This window comes from Lathyrus oleraceus, chromosome 7 (assembly GCF_024323335.1).
Source record: "Lathyrus oleraceus cultivar Zhongwan6 chromosome 7, CAAS_Psat_ZW6_1.0, whole genome shotgun sequence".
NCBI classification, from domain to species: Eukaryota; Viridiplantae; Streptophyta; class Magnoliopsida; order Fabales; family Fabaceae; genus Lathyrus; species Lathyrus oleraceus.
Window position 1 is genome coordinate 73,801,169 of NC_066585.1, and position 19,151 is coordinate 73,820,319.

At 39.0% G+C, this 19,151-nt stretch overlaps 1 pseudogene; it reads left to right on the plus strand.

The window, feature by feature from the left end:
- Window positions 1-6,272: 6,272 nt before the first annotated feature.
- On the plus strand, window positions 6,273-6,372 carry LOC127109071 (uncharacterized; annotated as a pseudogene).
- Window positions 6,373-19,151: the final 12,779 nt, after the last annotated feature.

Genomic DNA, 19,151 nt, shown 5'->3' on the forward strand with positions numbered 1-19,151 from the left:
TGATGCCGTAACATACGTAACTGACTTGCCGTTCTGCTCATGCATTCTAGGATTTCAAGTCTCAAGTTATGGAAATCTTCCCTGAGGGCGTCTTGCTCTGACATCAAGGCTTCAATGACTGTTTTAATATCTGTTCCTGGCATATGATGTCGGAGGTCAGGCATGACTGATTCTTCGGTCAGGACAGGCTGAGGGGAGGATCAATATCATAGTAGCCGGAAGGTGTCTGAGGGTCAGATTCAGCAAGAGAGATATGGTCAACATAGTGCTCATAGTCGTCACAAATCTCATAATCCTGGATGGATTCAGTGGATCCAGCCGGAGTTGGGGTTTCATTCAGGTTATAGAGCCAGTTCCTTTGATTATGAACACTAGTTCTAGGATCGGGCATGGTGAATAGGCAGAGAACCTGGTTATCAATAATAAGCTCGAACTCATCAGACCCTATGTTTGCTATAAACATAGTGTTGAAGAGGAAGGGTATACTCATAGTAGTAATGCCACAAAAAGGGTTAAGGTCAAGCATAGGCTGACGTAGTCCAATAGCATTACCTATCATAGTGATCAAACCGCCTATTCTAATGGGTGCTCGCTCATCCTGGATAAGGTGGTCCAAATTAGCTAACATAAAAGTAGCACCGTTTACTGGACGGTTCTGGGAAGCACAAAATATGATGAAGAGTTCATCACGTGAAACTGAAGTACTATTTGGCTTCTTCCCAAATAAAGTGTGGGTCAGGATCTTATGGAAATAGCGAAAAGCCGGGTTATGTATGTTTCCAGAGAGAAACTCATGTTCTTCGGGCTCATCATTTCCAGTCAGCTTACCCCAAAAGTGTTCAAGCTCTCTATATTCAAAAAGTTCTTCCTGGCTTACAGTGAATGTATCAAAGGAGGTAGGAAAACCCAAAAGGTTGGTGAAGTCTCTAATATTAAATTGGTACTCCATATTGAACATTCTGAACTGGATAAAACCTCTGCTAATTCCTTTTCCATGGCTAGGTAGATAGATTAATGAACTAAGGAATTCTAGTGTGAGTCTCCGGTAGGTGGTGAAATGTCTCAGGATAGGGGAGGTCTCCCATCCTATCTGATTCAGCAAAAACAGGACACTCTGTCTCAGTCCAAGGGCAGTCATAGCCCAATCATCAGCATATAAACTAGGTAGCATCTCTCTAGCGGCTAGTTCTTCAAACTTTCGTTTCTGAGCCATTCCTCTGAACTTGATACCCATACGATCAAAATGTCCCATCTGGTTAGTGTTAACTAGAGAAAAGAAACATGAGTTTAAGTCAGGATTTGGCCAAATGCCGAAAGAAGAAAAGAATTATTATTATATATAGATATATTTTTTTTCTTTTTGAATAAATCAATAATGAATACTAAATAGAAATTAAAAGAATAATTAAGAGAAAAATAGAGAAATGATAATAATAATAATAGAATAATAAAATAACAGATTAATTTGTGGGTTGTCTCCCACTAAGCGCTTTGTTTAAATGTCGCAAGCTCGACAAAGAAACTGTTAAATATTGTCTATGAGTCCTGGGGGCGTTTCGTCTAAGTGTAGAATTTGCGAATCCTCGTTGGTTTCCGCATAGTGATAATGTTTCAGACGTTGCCCGTTTACGGTGAACGGTTCTGTAGATTGTCCTTTTATTTCTACCGCTCCACTGGGAAAGATTTTAGTGATATGAAAAGGTCCTGACCATCTGGATCGTAGTTTTCCCGGGAATAACTTTAGTCTAGAGTTAAATAAAAGTACTGCGTCGCCTTGCTTGAAGATTTTCCTTGATATACGCTTGTCATGCCATTGTTTTGTTCTTTCTTTATAGATTTTGGCATTTTCATAGGCGTCTCTTCTGAGTTCCTCTAATTCGTTTATGTCAAGGATTCTCTTTTCACCGGCGGCTTTATAATTCAAATTTAAATTTCTAATAGCCCAATAGGCTTTATGTTCTAATTCTACCGGGAGGTGACAGGATTTTCCATAAATGAGCTTAAATGGGGTCGTCCCTATGGGAGTTTTATAAGCAGTTCGGTATGCCCATAAAGCTTCTGGTAATTTCAATGACCAATCTTTCCTTGAAGTGGCGACCGTTTTTTCTAGTATTTGCTTGATTTCTCTGTTAGATACTTCCACTTGTCCACTGGTTTGAGGGTGGTAAGGTGTTGCTATCCTATGTCTCACTCCATATTTAAATAGTAGTTTTTCGAGTACCTTGGATATAAAGTGTGATCCACCATCACTGACTACTATTCTTGGGATGCCAAATCTCGGAAATATTATATTTTTAAAGAGTCTAGTTACTACTCGGGTGTCATTTGTTGGAGAAGCTATAGCTTCGATCCATTTTGATACGTAGTCAACTGCCACGAGTATGTATTTGTTACCGAAAGAGGATGGAAAGGGTCCCATGAAGTCTATCCCCCACACGTCAAAAATCTCTACTTCCAAAATACCTTTTTGTGGCATCTCGTCGCGTCTAGATATGTTTCCCGTGCGTTGACATCTGTCACACTCCTTAATAGCCGCATGTACGTCCTTCCATATAGTTGGCCAATAAAAGCCAGCTTGTAGGATTTTAGAGCAGGTCTTGGATGTACTTGTGTGACCACCATAAGGCGCAGAGTGACAGTGTTGGATTATATTTTCTACCTCTTCTTCGGGTATACATCGACGGAAAATACCATCGGGGCCTCTTTTGAAAAGTAAGGGATCATCCCAGTAATAGTGTTTTATGTCGTGGAAGAATCGTTTCTTCTGCTGGTAAGATAAAGTAGGTGGAACTATTCCGGCAGCTAAATAATTGACTAGATCAGCGTACCATGGTATGACAGATATAGCTAAGGTGGTTTCTACTTGCATGTCGGAGTTGTTCTCTTCCAAAGTAGCTATGAGTTTATCATACGAGAAATCATCATTAATGGATGTTCTTTCTGGTTCAAGGTTCTCAAGTCTAGAGAGGTGGTCTGCTACTACGTTTTCAGTTCCTTTCTTGTCCTTGATTTCTAAGTCGAATTCTTGTAGTAACAAGATCCATCTTAGGAGTCTAGGTTTAGCATCCTTTTTTGTTAAAAGGTACCTGATAGCAGCGTGATCAGTGTAAACTATTATTTTGGCTCCTACCAGGTAAGAACGAAATTTATCTAGCGCAAATACCACTGCTAGGAGTTCTTTCTCGGTTGTGGCATAATTCATCTGCGCTTCATCCAGGGTTCTGCTAGCGTAATATATAACGTGAAGCTTTTTATCCTTTCTTTGTCCTAAAACAGCACCTACAGCATAATCACTGGCATCGCACATTATTTCGAATGGTTCATTCCAGTCTGGTGTCTGCATAATGGGTGCGGAGATCAATGCTTGTTTAAGAGTTTGAAATGCTTTTAAACAGTTATCGTCGAATATGAATTCAACATCTTTCATCAACAGTCCGGTTAAGGGTTTAGTTATCTTAGAGAAGTCTTTGATGAATCGTCGGTAAAAACCGGCGTGTCCTAAAAAGCTTCGTACTTCTCTCACGGTTCTTGGGGGTTGAAGATTTTCGATTACCTCTATTTTGGCTTTGTCTACTTCAATTCCTCTGTTCGAGATGATGTGTCCTAAAACAATTCCTTCTTGTACCATAAAGTGGCACTTTTCCCAATTAAGTACTAAGTTTACTTTTACACATCGCTCCAGAACTCTTTCCAGGTTTTCAAGGCATTCTTCGAAACTTTGTCCGTATACAGAAAAGTCATCCATGAATACTTCCATGATGTTTTCGAGAAAGTCGGCGAATATTGCCATCATGCATCTTTGAAAAGTTGCAGGGGCATTACATAGACCAAACGGCATTCGTCTATACGCGAAGGTACCAAAAGGGCATGTGAATGTTGTCTTTTCTTGGTCATCAGGGTGAATTGGTATTTGAAAGAAGCCTGAATAACCGTCTAAATAACAGAAATGTGAATGTTTAGCTAATCGTTCTAACATTTGGTCAATGAATGGTAAAGGGAAATGATCTTTTCGGGTTGCTTTGTTTAGTTTCCTATAGTCAATGCACATTCTCCATCCCGATTCGATTCGTTTAGTTATAGTTTCTCCTTTTTCGTTTTCAATAACGGTTATGCCTCCTTTCTTGGGTACAACGTGTACAGGACTAACCCATTTGCTGTCAGATATAGGATATATAATACCTGCTTCTAATAACTTGGTTATTTCTTTCTTTACTACCTCACTTAGGATCGGATTTAGTCTTCTCTGGTGTTCCCTAGAGGTTTTACAGTCTTCTTCTAACATGATGCGGTGCATACAAATAGAAGGGCTTATTCCTTTAAGATCGGTGATGTGGTATCCTAGTGCAGTTGGATATTTTCTTAAGATATGTAGGAGTTTTTCTGTTTCGGGTCTTCCTAGATCTGCATTAACTATCACAGGTCGTTCAAGTTCTAAGTCTAGGAATTCATATCTCAGATTTTTGGGAAGTGTTTTCAAATCAGGGGTTGGTTTGTTAAGACACTGCGTAGGATCTGGTGTTATTGCTAGGCATTGTTTAGATTTGTCCTCTAAAAGATAGTCTGATGGTTTGTCTTCTCCTGACTCTGCTTCTTTTATGCATTCATCGATGATATCCATGAAGTAACATGTATCTTCTATTGCAGGTGCTTTCAAGAATTGGGAAAGAATGAATTCAATTTTTTCTTCACCTACTTCGAAGGTGAGTCGTCCTCGTTTTACGTCTATGATTGCACCGGCAGTTGCTAAGAATGGTCTTCCTAGTATAATAGGTGTCGTATCATCTTCTCTAATGTCCATAATTGTGAAGTCAGTGGGAATGTAAAACTGACCTATGCGTACGGGAACGTTTTCAAGGATTCCTACAGGATATTTGATGGAACGATCTGCTAATTGCACAGACATTTTGGTCGGTCTTAATTCTCCCATCTCCAGTTTCTTACATATGGATAAGGGCATAACGCTAATTCCGGCTCCTAAATCGCATAAGGCTTTGTCGATGACAAATTTTCCTATGTGACAGGGTATAGAGAAGCTACCCGGATCCTTGAGTTTAGGGGGCATGTTTTGGATTATAGCGCTACATTCGGCAGGGAGTGTAACGGTTTCGCTATCCTCAAGTTTCCTCTTATTAGAAAGAATTTCTTTTAAGAATTTAGCATATGAGGGCATCTGCGTAATAGCTTCGGTAAACGGAATTGTAACGTTTAATTGTTTAAGGAGATCAACAAATTTTCTAAATTGGCCTACATCTTTGGTTTTAACAAGCCTTTGAGGGTAAGGTATAGGTGGTTTGTAAGGTGGTGGAGGTACATAAGGTTCCTTCTTTTCTAGGGTTTCCTTATTACTCTCTTCCTTTTCCTTAGGTTCACTTTCCTCAGTGGATTTCTCAGGGTTTTGGTTTTCTATCCTTGGGTCAGACGGTCCTTCCACTTCCGTTCCACTTCTCAATATAATTGCATGAGCTTGGCTTCTCGGATTGGGTTGGGGCTGTCCAGGGAATGTACCAGTTGGTGCAGCAGTAGGTGCTTGTTGTTGAGCTACTTGAGATATTTGCGTTTCCAGCATTTTGTTATGGGTAGCCAAGGCATCTACTTTGCTTGCGAGTTGTTTAAGTTGTTCGCCAGTGTGTATGTTCTGGTTTAAGAAATCTTTATTGGTTTGTTGTTGGGAAGCTATAAAGTTTTCCATCATGATTTCCAAGTTGGATTTTCTAGGGGTATTATTGTTAGGATTCGGTTTTTGATATCCTGGAGGTATAGATGGGGCTTGATTTGGAGACTGTCCAGGTGCGTATAAAGCATTATTACTCTTATATGAGAAGTTTGGATGGTTCTTCCAATTTGGATTATAGGTATTCGAATAGGGGTTTCCTTGAGCATAGTTTACTTGCTCTGTTTGGATTCCAGTCAAGAGTTGACATTCCGCAGGAGTGTGGCCTTGGATTCCACAGACCTCGCAATTCTGAGTTATAGCAACCACGGCTGCTGGAGGCGATATGTTTAAACTTTCAATCTTCTGGACCAAAGCATCCACTTTTGCATTGACGTGATCAAGGTTACTTATCTCGTACATGCCAGTTTTCGGTTGAGGTTTTTCCACTGTTGTTCGTTCGGTTCCCCACTGATAGTGGTTTTGGGCCATGCTCTCGATAAGCTGGTAAGCATCAGCATAAGGTTTGTTCATTAGTGCACCACCTGCAGCGGCGTCTATTGTTAACCTTGTATTGTATAAGAGACCATTATAAAATGTGTGAATTACTAACCAGTCTTCCAAACCATGGTGTGGGCAAAGTCTCATCATGTCTTTGTATCTTTCCCATGCTTCGAAAAGAGACTCGTTGTCTTTCTGTTTAAATCCGTTTATCTGGGCTCTTAACATAGCTGTTTTGCTTGGTGGAAAATATCGGGCAAGAAAAACTTTCTTCAACTCGTTCCATGTGGTGACTGAGTTGGAAGGAAGAGATTGAAGCCATCTTCTAGCGCTATCTCTTAATGAGAAAGGAAAAAGACGAAGTCGAATTGCCTCTGAAGTGACACCATTAGCTTTAACAGTATCAGCGTATTGGACAAATACGGATAAATGAAGGTTTGGATCTTCGGTAAGATTTCCAGAGAATTGGTTCTGTTGCACAGCCTGCAACAACGAAGGTTTAAGTTCAAAGTTGTTTGCTTCGATTGCGGGCGGAGCAATACTTGAATGCGGTTCATCTTGCGATGGAGCGGCATAATCTCTAAGAGCACGAGCTGGTTCTGCCATCTCGGTTAAAGAAGGAAAATCTTTGAGATCAGGAAGGTCTATAGGAGGGAGATTGTTTTCAGCACGATATTCCCGAATTCGTCGTAAGACTCGGAGATATAGTTCTATATCGTTGATTCGTAAATAGAGCGGTTCGCCTTGAGAGCGAGTGCGTGGCATACAAATCAACGAAAGAAAGAAAATAGAAGAAAAAGAAACCTTAGTCTCTACAGCGTAACAGAAGAGTTACGATATCGATTGAATAAAAGTCCCCGGCAATGGCGCCAAAAACTTGATCGCTCGACTGGGTGAGTCGAGAATGGGATACAAACTGCAAGTGCACAGTTCTATCGCGTAGTTTTAAAAGATATCGATCCCACAGGGACTTATGAATCGATATACCGTTATCTAAAGTTACTACGTAAATCTAAGGTGAAGATGTTTGATTGTTTGGGGAAAAACTAAGAGCTAAACTAATGTCTAGATTAAATATTAATAAAACGGATATCGGTATGTAATTCGTCAAAACTAGGGAATCAAGTCTTTGTCGGTTTCTTGGTTTTAAAATGAATCGTTTCGGTTAACTTTATTGGTTAAAGGTTCTATCTCAAACTCTCGCTCTGTTGAATAAACCATGATTTTATATTAATGTTGCTGTCACTTATAATTAAGTCAAAAACCATATTTTGAAAACAATAAAGTTGCAGAAACTCTTTTTAAGAAAATACTGACCGTTTTAAACACCCTTATCTCAAACTCTCGCTCTGTTGACTTAGGTTATATAATTAAATCCAAATGCTTAACTCTCGTCCTCACATTCAATCTTTAAAAATACTTTTTGGAAAAGGTCAGAATTTAATTAACTCTAAAACTTGCTCTCGCCCTGATCTAGAATTAATGCCTAACTTACACTGTCCAGTTAAAATCTCAAACTCTCGCTCTATTGATTTTAACTTCTTTATGTCTTTTACTTTTGTAAAAAATCTTGTTATTAAACCTGTAAGTTGAGACCATAAAAAGATTGATTTTGATTTTAAGTTTAGATAGACCGACTCAGTCTCGATCCCTTATTCTGCTTACTTTACATACCGATACCTAGGCAAATTAGCCAGACATGCTAAATAAACAAGAATTTATATCATGCATAAACAGACTCATTCCAGGCAGGCAATATGAATAAACAATAGAATAAAACATAAAAAATTAAATAACAATTAAAGAACCTGAATGCGTAATACAATGGTCTTGAACACTCCACCACAAGCCGGTAGGATTTGTTCTTCGATTCTTCAATTAAGCAGTAAAATAAATCAAGGAAATAAAACTCGAATATAACGTAAGGTTAAATCCGGTATAAAGTTGCACAGTAGTTTCCGGTGTAGAAACTATTATGCGAAAAATATCTAAAAGCTAAAAACGGGAAAAATAAATTGCAAGGGAAAAGAGAAAGTAAAGCTTGCAAAAGAAATAAATAAAATGAACAATGCTGGAAAGGAAGAAAAATAAGCAAAGGCGTGAAAGGAAAATTTGGCAGAGCTTTCGCAAAACTGAGCGTGCCAAAAAACTCTTTTCGGCAAAGAGAGGAGATGGCTATTTATAATAGCCTTGGTAACTGCCTTGCGTTTCCTACGAGTCTTCAGCATGGCTAAATACACGGCTTGGGAATAGGACACGAAGTCCTCAACGTTACTTCCATTCTTCTGAGAGCGTAACTTGCGCCAAAAAGCTAGGGGACTGGTGTGACGCTCGTCACACCATGTGTGACGTCCGTCACAAGGCTACTTCGCGTGACGCTCGTCACAACCCTTGTGACGCCCGTCACAGGGGCAACGTGCGCTTTCTTTTGGGCTGGGCTTGGTCTTGGTTATTTGTTTCCTTTTTATTGCTTTTTACACCTCCTTTTCTTCCCTTTTTCACTTTTGCTTCAAAATGGGTACCTGATGTAAATAGAAAAGAAATACTGCATAATATCTGATAAAATGGGATAAATTAAAGTAAATGATAATATAATCTAATTAAATTAAGTCTTAAAATGTGATATAATTTCATGTTATCAACCACCACGAAACGCGCTTCATCGGCACGTCGTCCCTTCTTCCTCCATCCCAATTTGTCCTTCTATTTAGAAGAAAATTTCTTGTGTCAGATTTTTTGGGATTCACAGCAAACAAGCTAAAGCCAATGAATCCGCAATAGACTTCAGTGGAAATACCATCATATTTCGCACGCGTCTTTCTTCGGGTTAAGTTGGTTCGTGTAGACTTTTGTTTTTTTGAATTTTTTCCCTTGTTTCGTTTCTAATTCCGTTTGAGCTTGAGTTTAGTTTTTCTATTTCAATTGCAGTCTTTTTTTGTTTTTCGGTGTCATTGGCGTTTTACTTCTGGCTGGCAGTGGTTACCATTTTTTTATTATGTTACATCTTAATTTTCGGATTTCTTATTACCTTTGTTTTTCATATTCCGTTTAGTTCTTATCTTGTGTTTAGTTTTCCTATATTTTGTTGTTTTTTAATTACATTAGCTTTAATCCAAGATATTAATATTTTTGGGCTTTTAGCATTTTGATTCAAGGCCCGTTTAGATTTTGCTAGTCACCTCCCTTGGTTTCCTTTGCTACAGTGGGGGTGATTAAGTGGCGTTTGTCCCTATTTATGTTACGCCGTTTATGGTGTAATGTCGTAATAGTGATACATGCTTGGTTTGTTTGTTTTTGTTGTTGGTTTCATTTTGTTTCATTAAAAAAGTCGGATTTTAGTTCGCGGATTCGATAATTTTATGCCGATATGCCGCCAAAATTTCAATACATCAATGGAACATTTCACCGTGTTATGACCTTGCGTATGACATTAATCATGTTGTCATCACGCGCAAACCGGTTTTTGAGCACATTGCGACCGATTCAATCCGAATCATTTTAAATTGATATGGTCATTTATTTCTTTTCAAATTAATTAATTAATTAAAGTTTTGATTAATTAGATAGTTTTGTTAACTAACTTTAATTAACTTAATTATTTGATTATATTAATTTCTAATCAAATAACTTTGATAATTAATTTTAATTACCTTAATTAGACGATTTAATTGGATTTAAATCAATTAATCTTGTTAATTTAAAAATGGACCGACTTACTCCACCATCGTCTCCCATTTCAAACAAACTCGGTTCCATTCGATTTCATCATCTAGTCAAGACCATTCAAACCAATTTCAAAAATAAGTCACATATTCCTCGATTCAATATCGAGTCCATTTTTCAAACACCTTTGTAAGTCGATTCCTTTTAAGCATTGTCATCAACCTCACATAGCTTACTCTTGGGCTTTCTTATAATGAGATTGTCCTGTCACACCTATACTCATGCATTGTGTATTCGTTAATTGGACCCGATTTAATTATTTCACTATCTTGAATCCCCATTCGACCAAATGTACCCCCATTCCCATGGAATATAATAATTTTATCGCTTTTTATTTCTTTATTGTTTGCTTATTTAGCTAAGTACTAACACAAGAATAAAATCAACTTCTTTTCAAAAAGATCAAAATAAAGACTCGATCCAACGTCGATTATTTTCTCAATAAACAAATCAGTCCATTTCTATCCATTCCATTTCTTTCAAACCATGTCATTCAAATCTTTCTCAATCGCTCATCAAATGCTTGGTCCAACGTCAAGCCATTTTCACAATAAAAACTCAAAAATACTTAATTTCTATTTAACGATTTTCAATAAGGATGGAAATGGAACATGGTGGATACCACGCACTCCTGAGACTAGGATTCGAGATGGATATCTCGCCTGTCTTAGCTCTCGCCATCATCCAAAATTGTCAATGCGGTTTAGTCAAACCCTTTTCTCAATCAAATCTCAAAGACACATAAATATATCAAACCTTTTTGCAAATAAGATGGAAATGGAACATGGTGGATACCACGCACTCCTGAGACTAGGATTCGAGATGGATATCTCGCCTATCCAAGTTCTCGTCATTAATCAAAACACATCAAACCAATCAAATTCTTTTCTCGCCGCCGTGCGATTGACCCTTAAACCCTTTCTCAAACGAAAGGTATTTTGTTTCAAGACGATGCAAAGAAATGTTTCGTCCACTTAAACGGGTGAGCAAGCCTGTGACGTTGCCCGCGGATGTTGATTTGTAAATCCATTCGGCTGTGATGCAAACGTCCCCTTCTCTACTTGTTTTGGGTAGTCCAGCAATGTTTTCGTCGATTGAAACAAAGTAGCTTTCTCTAAAATCGACCAAAAAATAAACATTTTCTATCCAGAACTACGTAAGCCTTGAGTTCTCTATTGCACCCGGAGATACGTAGGAGCAGGATTTGTAAATCTTGTCAGGCTCATTAATAAAAATATTCGGTTTAGTCCCCTTCGTTGTAAAAATCCAAAAACTTTCTTCTCTTTTCTATTCTTTCTTTCCCACCTAATAATTTGAGAAAGCCTAACATTTCAAACTAACACTAACGCGCACAACTAACCTAACGGTTCCCGTTGAGTACAATGAACGTGAGGGGTGCTAATACATTCCCCTTGCGTAATCGACTCCCGAACCCTAATTTGGTTGCGACGACCATAATCATTGTCGTTCTTTCTTGGGTTTTATCGATATTTCCCCTTTCCTTTTTAGGAATAAATAAAGTTCGGTGGTGACTCTGATCAGTCCATCATTGCGAGCGTGCGATTGCGCTTCGATAGGTCGTGTTCTCATTTTTTCCGAGGTACGACAAGAACAAACACCTACAACAACAACAACAACAACAATCATTAACAACAACAGAATTTCGAGAGGAAGAAGGTCTCTTTTGACCCGATTCCTATGACTTATGTTGAATTGTATCCATCATTGGTTCTCAAGAACCTTTTGCAACCGAGAAATCCTCCGCAGATTCCAGAACCACTTCCATGGTGGTACAAGCCAGAGCTTCATTGTGTCTTTCACCAAGGGGCTCCTGGCCATGATATTGAGAACTGTTACCCCCTGAAGTACGAAGTCCAGGAGTTGGTTAAAAGTGGGATGGTGTCCATTGAGGACCGTGCGCCGAATGTCAAAGCTAACCCACTACCTGCTCATGGTAACCCTTCTGTTAACATGGTAGATGGTTGTCCTAGGTAGTTCAAAGTATATGATGTCCGCTTCATTAGAAGGTCTTTGGTGAAAATGCACAAAGATATCTGTTCGGTGAGTGATTGTGAGCATGACCATGATGATTGTGCAATTTGCAGTGTTAACCCCTAAGGTTGTATGGTTGTGAAGAGAGACATCCAAAGGTTGATGGATGAGGGTATGATCCAGATTCTTCAGTCTCGTCACTTCGGTGACGATATGAATGTAATATTCCTTGTGTTCAAGACACCAGAGAGAGTGGTGATTCAATTTGACAGTAGCAGCAGTAATAGTGTCAACAATAGATCGGTATCGCCGTTGGTTATACGGTTAACGGGTCCAGTCCCGTATGCATCCGATAAGGCTATTCCATACCAATATAATGCGACTATGTTAGAGAATGGTCAAGAGGTTCCTTTTCCTACGACCAGTTATGTTGTGAGCATTGTCGATGTTACGAAGGTGACCCGTAGTGGTTGTGTTTTTGGGTCGGTGTTCCCAAAGAATGTTGAAGATATATCTGTCAGTAAGAGTGTGAAAGTGCCTGCAGTTTATCCAATTAGCGCTCCAAAGTGTCAGTATGGTGAATCCAGTGGTTTAAAGCCTAATGATGATGATGAGGTACTCCGGTTGATTAAGAAGAGTAAGTTTAATATGGTGGAGCAGTTACTCCAAACTCCCTCCAAAATTTCAGTGTTGTCTCTGCTTATGAATTCTGAAGCGCACAAAGAAGCATTACAAAAGGTATTGGAGCAAGCGTATGTAGAGCATGATGTAACGGTTGATCATTTTGATCATATTATGGCTAACATCACTTCCTGGAATAACTTGAGCTTCTGTGATGAGGAACTTCCTGAGGAAGGTAGGAATCACAATTTAGCATTGCACATTTCAATGAATTGTAAGGAGGATGCGCTATCAAATGTGTTGGTTGATACTGGTTCGTCTTTAAATGTACTTGCCAAGTCAACTCTTTCTAGATTGATGTATCAGGGAGCTCCAATGAGATATAGTGGCGTGATCGTCAAAGCATTTGATGGTTCTCACAAGACTGTGATTGGTAAGGTGAACTTTCCTATGAAGATAGGTCCGAGTGATTTCCAAATTACTTTCCAAGTAATGTATATCCACCCGGCCTATAGTTGCTTGTTAGGAAGGCCATGGATATACGAGGCAGGAGCCTTTACGTCAACGCTACATCAGAAATTAAAGTTTGTCAAGAATGGAAAGCTTGTTATTATCGGTGGGGAGAAGGCTTTGTTGGTAAGCCACCTGTCGTCTTTCTCTTATGTAGAAGATGAGGATGAGGTTGGAACTCCATTCTAAGCTCTATCTATTGCTGAGGAAAAGAGAGTTGGGGCACCTATGTCCCCCTTCAAAGACGCTCAGAAGATTGTTGAAAATTATATTTCTGACTAGTGGGGACAAATGATAGAAGTCACCGAGAACAAGAGTAGAGCCGGTTTGGGATTCCAACGAGGTTTTTCTGAGTTTAGAGCTGGAGATGTGCAACCCAGTTTCCGTAGTAGAGGGTTCATTCATGGTAATGAACAACACTTAGCTGCCGTGATCGAGGATGATGAAGATGAAGACTGCACCAATTTTGTGACGCATGGAAAAGCTTGCAACAATTGGACTGCTATTGATGTTCCTGTTATTATGCATCGTTCTAAGTAAATTCTTTTATTTATTTTTTTAAAAATCCTTCTCCTATGCCTAAGGGAGAAGTGAACATTGTTTGGAATTTTCAAATTTGATCATTAATAAAATTCAATTCTATTCATCCACATCTATGATATTTTTATTTTTACTTTTTTATTTCTGGAACATGGTAATCACAAAAAACATAATTAAAATATGATTTGTCCATCTGCATAATATTTAGTCACCAAATCACTTCTCTAAAATCAAAATATCAAATCATTATGCAGGTTGGTTTCTAAACCCATTGAATACAATGATCCTACTCCTTCGCCAAACTTTGAATTCCCTGTGTTTGAGGCCGAGGAAGGAAGTGATGAAGAATTATCTGATGAATTGTCCCGTCTTCTTGAGCACGAGGAAAAAGCTATTCATCCATTCGAAGAGCAGATTGAGTTAGTCAACTTGGATTCCGAAGATGATGCGAAGGAAGTCAAGATTGGATCTCAACTGTGTCTAGAGGTTAAGAAGGGGTTGATTGATCTTCTCCGAGAGTATTCAGATGTGTTTTCTTGGTCCTATCAAGACATGCCTGGGTTGGATTCTGAGATTGTGGAGCATAAATTCCCGTTGAAGCCAGAATGCCCGCCAGTCAAGCAGAAGTTGAGGAGGACTCATCCTGACATGGCAGTAAAGATCAAAGAAGAAGTGCAGAAGCAGATCGATGTCGGTTTCCTTGTTATCGCTGAGTACCCACAATGGGTGGCCAATATTGTGCCTGTGCCGAAGAAGGATGGAAAAGTTCGTATGTGCATTGATTATAGAGATTTGAATAAAGCCAATCCGAAAGATGATTTCCCTTTGCCACACATTGATATGTTGGTAGATAATAAAACTAAATTCAAAGTCTTTTCGTTTATGGACGGAATTTTCGGATATAATCAGATCAAGATGGCACCCGAAGATATGGAGAAGACCATATTCATTACACCCTAGGGAACATTTTGTTATAGAGTGATGCCTTTCGGTCTAAAGAATGCTGGTGCAACTTACCAAAGAGCAATGACCACTTTTTTTCATGATGTGATGCATAAAGAGATTGAAGTATATGTTGATGATATGATTGCCAAATCTATTGATGAAGAGGGACACGTTGAGCATTTGTTGAAGCTATTCCAGCATTTGAGGAAGTATAAACTCTGCTTGAATCCCAATAAGTGTACTTTTGGTGTTCGTTCTGGTAAGTTGTTGGGCTTTATTATTAGTGAGAAGGGTATTGAAGTTGATCCTGCCAAGGTCAAAGTAATACAAGAAATGCATGTGCCCAAACCTGAGAAGCAAGTCAGAGGTTTTCTCGGCCGCTTGAATTATATCTCAAGATTCATTTCACACATGATTGTCACATGTGCGCCTATATTCAAGCTTCTTCGGAAAGATCAGTCTTGTGATTGGACTGAAGACTGCCAGAAAGCTTTTGATAGTATCAAAGAGTATCTACTTGAGCCTCTGATTCTGTCTCCACCTGTTGAAGGAAGATCGTTGATCATGTATGCTTGAAGAGAGTATGGGTTGTGTTCTTGGTCAGCAAGATAAGAGTGGAAAGAAAGAATATGCTATTTACTACCTTAGTAAGAAGTTCACCGATTGTGAGACGCGGTATTCCACGCTTGAGAAGACTTGTTGTGCATTGGCTTGGGTTGCTAAGCGTCTGCGACAATATATGTTGAATCATACCACTTGGTTGATATCTAAAATGGATCCAATCAAGTATGTTTTTGAGAAGCTTGCTTTAACTGGGAGGATTTCCCGTTGGCAGATGTTGTTATCAAAGTATGATATCGAATACCGATCTCAGAAATCGATCAAAGGTAGTGTCTTGGCTGACCATTTGGCTCACCAACCAATTGAAGATTACTAGTCAGTGCAATATGATTTTCCTGATGAAGAGTTTTGTTCTTGAAAATGAAAGATTGTGATGAACCATTGCTCGAAGAAGGGCCAGAACCTGGTTCCTGTTGGGGCATGGTATTCGATGGAGTTGTTAATCAATATGGTAATGGCATTGGGGAAGTAATCATTACTCCTCAAGGCACATATTTTCCATTTACAACTAGATTGACTTTCAAGTGTACAAACAACATGGCTGAGTATGAAGCTTGCATTATGGGGCTTGAAGAGGCCATTGATCTCAGAATAAAGTATTTGGACGTCTATGGAGATTCAGCTTTGGTTGTGAATCAGATCAAAGGTGAATGGGAGACGAATCAACCCGATTTGATACCATATAGAGACTATGCGAGAAGGATTTCAACTTTCTTTACAAAGGTTGAGTTTCATCATATCCCTCGAGATGAAAATCGGATGGCAGATGCTCTTGCAACGTTGGCTTCAATGATTATGGTGAAGTATTGGAATAAAGTTCCCAATATAACTGTGATATGTCTTGATAGGCCAACTCATGTGTTTGCTGTTGAAAAAGTCAAAGACGAAAAGCCTTGGTATTTTGATATTAAATGTTTCCTCCAAAGTCAGATTTACCCGCATGGGGCATCTCTGGAAGATAAGAAGACTTTGAGAAGATTAGCCGGAAATTTCTACCTAAATGGTGATGTATTGTACAAGAGAAACTTCGATATGGTTCTGCTCAGATGCGTGGATAGACACGAAGCAGACCTGTTGATGACTGAAGTCCATGAAGGTTCCTTTGGTACTCATTCCAATGGACATGATATGGCTAAAAAGATGTTGTGAGCAGGTTACTATTGGCTGACAATGGAATCTGACTATTGCAAGTTTGTGAAAAAATGCCACAAGTGTCAAATTTATACAGATAAGATTCATATTCCTCTGACACTGTTGAACATCATTTCCTCCCCATGGCCCTTCTCCATGTGGGGAATTGATATGATTGGCATGATTGAGCCCAAAGCGTCAAATGGACATCGTTTTATTTTGGTGGCTATTGACTACTTCACAAAGTGGGTTGAAGCGACATCATATGTGAATTTAACCAAGCAAGTTGTTGTGAGGTTCATCAAGAATCAGATTATATGTCGTTATGGTGTGCCAAGTAAGATCACTACTGATAATGGATCTAACTTGAATAATAATATGGTGGAAGCTCTTTGCAAAGACTTCAATATTGCATATCATAATTCTTCTCCCTACAGACTTAAGATGAATGGGGTTGTTGAAGCTGCAAACAAGAACATCAAGAAGATCATTCAGAAGAGGGTTGTAATGTACAAAGATTGGCATGAGATGCTCCCATTTTCTTTGCATGGGTACCGTACATCCATTCACACTTCAATAGGGGCAACCCATTTCTCACTTGTTTATGGCATGGAAGATGTGCTCCTAGTAGAGGTGGAGATCCCATCATTGTGTGTCTTGATGGAGGCCAAGTTGACCGAGGTTGAATGGTGTCAGACCAGGTATGATCAGCTGAATTTAATTGAACAGAAGAGATTGACTGCCATGTGTCATGGTCAGCTCTATCAGCAGAGAATGAAGAAAGCTTTTGATAAGAAGGTCAGGCCTCGTGTATTCAGAGAAGGTGACCTTGTGCTCAAGAAGTTCTATCCTTCAAACCAGATTCTAGGGGCAAATGGACTCCTAATTATGAAGGCTCATATGTTGTTAAGAGAGCCTTTTCAAGCGATGCTTTGATTCTTACAACTATGTATGGTGAAGAGTTCACACGTCCTGTGAATGCTGATGCAGTCAAGAAATACTTTGCCTAAAAAGAAAAAAATAGCTCGCTAAGTTAAAAACCTGAATGGGCGGCTTAGGCAAAAATGAGCGTCTCGGTGGATTGAAACCTGAAAGCGCGATCCCGACAAAAGTTAGAGATATGAAAACAGAAAAAATCATCTCGATAAATTGAGTACCCCACCTTGGGGCAATTTATGCAAAAATTAGGGATTATGGCAAGTAACTGCGTCCTGCTGATCTTCAGTTTTGAAGACTTTCTTGAGCAAATCGGTTAATTCTGATTCACCATACCTGATGAAGTCACCAAGAGCACAGTAGATATTGAAAGTTGGTAGAAGGATTAACGATAATTGTATTCAATGTAGCCCTTTTCCATGTAAATTGCCATTTTTCAACTATTGTAAAGATCTATGGAGTCTTGTCATTTACAGACTACCATTCCATTAAATAAATTTGAGCTTTTTTATCAAATTGTTTCTACTCTTGTTTAATTCAACCAAATAGATTTAAATTTTATTATGATCATTTTTTAAATTAAATTTTAAATTAAAATCATATTTTCTTAAATATTTAAAAACAGTTACTTTAAGCAATCGATATCATTTAAAGGAATATCAATAGCGGTTTGAAGAGCGGTAAGCCCTAAATGCGGAGAAGTATTGGTTCTCCCCAAGCAGTGGGTGTAATCCATGTTTCATCCCCGACAGCATTTTAGTAACCGAGTTTTGTTGGTTTCCCCAGCCGAGTTGTTGGCCTCCCTTGAGTTGTAGGCATGTTATTTCGACAGTTTGCATGGCTTCGGCATAATTTTGTTTCTCCGTAAATCGTCTGAGTTACTCCTGATGTTGAGCAGCTATCGTGTTAGTCCCCTGTAGGGTTGTCTCCCATCTTGACATGGTGTTGACCTAAAATTCCCCACAGAGTTTGTAGTAGTTTCCTCAGCAGATCCTCTCCTTGTGCTTTACCCAGCCAGGATTGGGCTTTCAAGATGTTTGTTTCTCTCCAGCAGTTGTTTCTCTGCCGTGAGGATTGGCTAGGGATTGTACCGATGATTCAAATCAGTGACATTTGTATCCTTTGCGGTCGTTTTGTCAGCATAATCATCATATATACATATACATATACATATACACTCATATAATTTCATTATTGCACTTTGTGATTCATTGTTCATTTTGATCCTCTGCTATGGTGATTTACTTTTTCCCCATGCAGATTTGGTTTGTGTGTCCTCTTTCAATTTTAGAGCGTCAGCCCATTAAGCAGAAAGACTTTAACCTTTCTCTTTCCCCACTGAGATATTTCCTCGTGGATGATCATTATTTCAGTTTCCTCCCTAGTTGATTATCTGGATGGAACCACTCCCCCTAGGTTATATCCTCATTGGGATGAGTCTTGTGATTGACCTTTTCTTTCTAGATCTTACCTAGATAGAAGCTTTTAATCCCCTAAGAATCTATTACCCAGTAACTTGTAATATTCTTCTCATGTTTGTCACTTTTGCTCAATACCTGGCAAAGGTAACCTTGTTCCCCCAGCGGATTCGTTTCTACGTCCCCCAAGAAGTATATCCTTGATATGTTCATCCTAACCGATGATGAATATTTTATTCCCTTGTTTGAGTCTATCCTTGATATGTTCATCCTAACCGGTGACAGATATTCTCTCCTTTTGGTATTCTACCCAGTAATCGGTAGTTGTAATCCCTATTTTTATTCCCCAGAGAGTTAATCCTTAATATGTTCATCCTAACCGGTGACGGATTTCCTTCTCTTTGCGGTCTTCTGCCCAATAACCGATAGTTGTAAATCCTGCTTTTATCCCCTTTACAGAGTTTATCCTTGATATGTTCATCATAACCGATGACTGATACTCTCTTTTTGGTATTCTATCCAATAATTGATAGATGTAATTCATATTTTCCCCTCTGAGTCTA